Genomic DNA, 4,715 nt, shown 5'->3' with positions numbered 1-4,715 from the left:
ATATCGACGATTGGTTGGTAGATTAACTTATCTCACTACCACACGACCCGATATCGCTTTTTCTACACAACATCTAAGCCAATTTATGAGTGCCCCTCTGATGCACATTATAGAGCTGCTCTTCGTGTGCTTAGATACTTGAAACGTTCCCCAGCTCGTGGCATTTTCTTATCTGCTTCATCTGATCTACAGATACTTGGATTTAGTGATGCAGATTGGGGTGGGTGTATTGACACAAGACGATCCATTTCCGGCTACTGCTTCTTCATTGGCAAATCATTAGTTTCTTGGAAGTCTAAGAAACAGATCACTGTCATTTGCTCTTCAGCTGAAGCTGAATATCATGCACTTGCAGCTCCTACACGGGAGCTCCAATGGATGTGCTTTCTCCTACATGATCTTCAACAAAACCCCTCTAGACTCCCATTATTATACTGCGACAACCAGAGTGCAATTCATATCTCTGCCAATCCTGTCTTCCACGAACGGACCAAGCACTTAGATATTGATTGTCACCTGGTTCGAGAAAAGATTCAAGCTGGTGTTATGCGTTTACTACCTGTTCCTTCTCGTGACCAGGCAGCTGATGTATTCATAGAGGCCCTTGGTCCACGTCCTTTTGTTGAGTGTCTCACCAAGCTTAGTTTGGTTGACATTTACCAACCTCAAGCTTGCGGGAGGGTATCAGCGGAATTACATGAAGCTGGAACTCCTACATTGCATAATAAGAATGAGTGTACACAGTAGTAGCTTACGTGCCATCATATGTGATTACTTTCACATGTTAGTTAGTTAGTTTATGGTTAGACTTTATAACCAACTTTGTAACTAACTTTTGATTCATTCAATTCAATGCAAGTTTCACTTCTTCTATCTTTCTCTTTCACTTGCTTGTTCTCTGCACATATCCAATGGAGATTTTGATTTGCTTAGAATGTTAGCAATGATTCTTATCGATTCAAATAATTACATGCTTGCGATCTGATTTTTCTGCACTGATGTTTCCTTCGATTTGTGGCCGATCAAGATGCTTCCCAGTTATTATCAGCATGTTTCTCTATATAAGAACTCCTTGGTTACAAATTCTATGGTAATGTATATAAATTATTTTTAAGCCTAAATGATACTTTACTAACATTCATCTAATTTTTTGCACAGCTTGTACCATAAACAAATATCAAACTTAACATGAACCACCATACTATTTATTTGACAGTGAGTTTTGGAAAAAGATTATAACACTTGCAATATGTCAATGTTGCAGGTTAAGAATGTACCTATTCCAAGTGATGAACTTCAAAAACCAGTAGGGAACCAACAAAGTCTCAAACAGCATGGCTCTATGTATGTCACTCAAGCATTTTATTTTTGAAAATTGTTTATCATTTGATGTTCCTGCTAACAACTTTTGTTGTTTTTCTTTTCTTCATTGATTAGAGCACCATATGTTCACAGTCCACATTGAGTAGGTAATATTTGTTGGGGTTGGATTTAATTCCTTTTCTTGTTAATTTCTTACAGGGAGAGATGATTGTAGAGTTCTGCTTCTATTCTTGATGTTAAAAGTTTAGGTATTTATTTTGAACCCGAAGGTTTTTAATGCTTTAGTTTTTGCATTTATGTTTGCTTTAGTTAATTTTTAAGTAGAATTTATATTTTATAAAGATTTTAGGCTTGATTTTAATTTTTCTTGTGCAGAGTTCAGCAATTAAAGAGATTGTTCATTCAATAGATGTTGAGCCAATGAGGATCAAGCTGAATGAGATCCAGGATGAATGATATTTTTGTGAATTTTTATGTAAGAAAGCAAAAGAATTGCTATTTTTTACATGTTATTAACAAATCATTTTTTTAACCATTGCTTTGTTGTCATACCACATCATTTTTTTAATACATATGCCAACTCAGCTTTTTAACAATTGCTTTGTTGTCATACCATATCATCGATAGTTAATGTTTTTTCTCATAATTTAAAAGAAATGATTAAATTGGCTAAGAGAACCGTTTTTAAGAGATTAAAATATAATATTTATTAGATAAGTGACTAAAATGAAATCTAAAATTAACTTAAAGACTTCGACATTAATTAAGCCTAAAATTAAAAGATGGTCACGTAGACCAAGCTAATTTTTTTAAGAAACATTAACGGCAATGACTATTTTATGTAAAAGAACTGTTTTTAAGTGATTAGTATGTAATATTTTTTAATTAAACAATTAAAGCAAAATATTAAATTAAGTTACCAACTAAAGAATGCATTAGGCCTAAATTAAAAGATAAACAATAGTTAAATTATTTCTATATTAAAATCTTAACTCTATTGTTCTAAAAAAATGCAGAACAATCTATTATTTTTATTTTCTTTCAACTTGAAAGTGTCTCAAATTCGAAATAAAATTCCCTATTTTCTTAAATCCCTATTTTTGTTGAAGAGGTTGAAATAAAATTCGAGAAATATTATTCTTATATCCAATTTGACATGTGCGATACAAATAAGTTTTTTTTTCTTATTTTATTATTATTTTCTGTATTGATCATGTGTGTCACATTTAAAATAGTGTATAAATTTACAGCGTAAACATGTAGGTGTTAAACTTTGGTGTATATATAGCATGTCTCCTAAAATTCAGAACTAAAAATTTTGATTTTTTCTATGTTATGCAGTTTTTTAAATAAAACTTCATAATAGCATGTCTCATAGAATTTTTTTTCTATGTTATGGTATGCTCCGAAGAGAAGTTTTAAAGAATTGAAGGCTGGGGTTGTTTCAAGAACACGTTACAAAAGAATTAAAGGGTGGAGATGGAAGAAGAATTAGATCGACGTACATTTGATGTTGTTTGTGGTCGATAAGTAGTTAAATAATGGCTAGGATCAATTTTTCTAGTTTTTTGAGTTTTTTTGTGTTATGGAGGGAGAGAGAGAGAGTGAGAGAGGATTAATATATTAATGTTTTTTTATTTTCAAAGTTGTTTGATTTTCTGTTTTTTGTGAGATTTTTTTATGCATTGTTGATCACAAGATAAGCATTGGTTATGAGAATTGCTTAGCTTACTCCATACATCTCTCACACACTATCGAATCGACAAAATTATCTTTCACTTTATATAAATCCATCTCCGAAAACACTTTTTTTGTTTATACATAATATTTCGTAGATGCATTTACGAAAGAGTATTTCCCAATTAATTGGAAAAATCCCAAATTAATTAAGTTCATTGCATCTACGGAAGTCTTAAAACACAGTGAAACTTGAGATTTTCCCAATTAATTGGGAAAATCCCAAGTTTCACTATGTTTTTAACGCTTCCGTATATGCATTGACGAAATGAGACAATTTTTTTGCAAAATAAGGGTGCTTTCGAATGTGTATCTACGAAAGCACGAGGTAAAATTAGAAATTCGCATGGTGGCTAAGAGATTCATGGCTCTATTGAGAAATCCTCTTAGTTATTATGAGGAACATTAATAAAATATTATTAATTTACCAATATTATTAGTATTAATTGAAAAGTAATTTGTTTAACATTAATAAAATACTATTAATTTGTTTACCAATATATGCATTGACGAAATGAGACATTAATAAACATTATTAATTATGATAAAATATTATTATTAATTGAACAATAATTTGTTTAACATTGGTAATATTAATAAAATGTTTTTAATTTAAATATGGTCTAGGTGGCTTTGACACTTCATCGTCACTGAAAATTGATCCCAAATTTATACGGACTAAAATTTTGAAAAAAAGTTAATTTTTTTTCCAAGAAATTTAAAAAATTTTGAAAAGATACTTAAAAAAAAATTGTCCCTCAGTGATTACCAAATCATCTTTTACATGCGGAAATAGACATATAGTAACAAATTTTGTATGCGTCACTACAGATCAATTTTCTTTTAGTGACAATTTAATTTCTTTTGGGTTTAATAATAAATGTATCTAATTAAGAAATAAAATGAAGAAATTTCACTATTTAATTGAAAATATATTGAGACTAATAGAAATAAAATGAGACGGACATGTGATTATAATTAAAGGGTCTAGATAAACACCATAACAAAATCAAAGAAACAGAAACAACAAATTCTAGAGATAATATATATAAAATAAGGTTGTATGTTCAATTAAAACTGTAACGGGTCACGCATGTGCAGATGAAACGAGATAAGCAATAACCATCTATACGACCTCTAGAAATACAAGACAATTTGCATTCTTCATCGATGCATGGACTTCCTAATATTTGTGCCATCATCTCTGCAATCATCCATCAGTCAGACATTATGAATAATACTCAAAAAATAATATGTAGAAACTTTTTATTATTTTAAAAAAACACTTTTGTACGTTTAAAAATGTTTGTCTTTCAAAACTACTGATAAAATAAAAATAACACTGATTTTGAAAAGGAGGAGTAAGACTTACCAGAAGGAAGGAGAATAAGCAAAATAAAAAACAATGTAATGTGTGTCTTGTTCATGATTTCAATAGTTAGTACAATAATCAGCTATCTATTTATAAAGGTGGAGTGTAAACACTTAATTCTATATTCTATTTAAAAATCTTGGCTTTTAACTTCATTACATAGTGGATGTTTCTTCAGTTATGAAATTAGTTACAAATAATTTATTAGAACTCACCGAACACCTAAAATATATACACCTCATCTACACCATCTTAAATATATTCCATGAATATAAGAATTTAT

The 4,715-nt window shown here is 30.1% G+C and overlaps 1 long non-coding RNA gene across 1 annotated transcript; it reads right to left on the bottom strand.

Annotated features, from left to right (window-relative positions):
* Positions 1–3,979: 3,979 nt before the first annotated feature.
* On the bottom strand, positions 3,980–4,504 carry LOC131655438 (uncharacterized). The gene is made up of 2 exons (XR_009299761.1): positions 4,433–4,504; positions 3,980–4,264 (listed from the first exon to the last, which is right to left on the bottom strand). It is a non-coding gene; the product is annotated as an uncharacterized LOC131655438 (long non-coding RNA).
* Positions 4,505–4,715: the final 211 nt, after the last annotated feature.

Source organism: Vicia villosa, linkage group LG3, assembly GCF_029867415.1.
Source record: "Vicia villosa cultivar HV-30 ecotype Madison, WI linkage group LG3, Vvil1.0, whole genome shotgun sequence".
Classification (NCBI taxonomy): Eukaryota; Viridiplantae; Streptophyta; class Magnoliopsida; order Fabales; family Fabaceae; genus Vicia; species Vicia villosa.
This window is presented reverse-complemented; position numbering and strand designations above follow the sequence as displayed.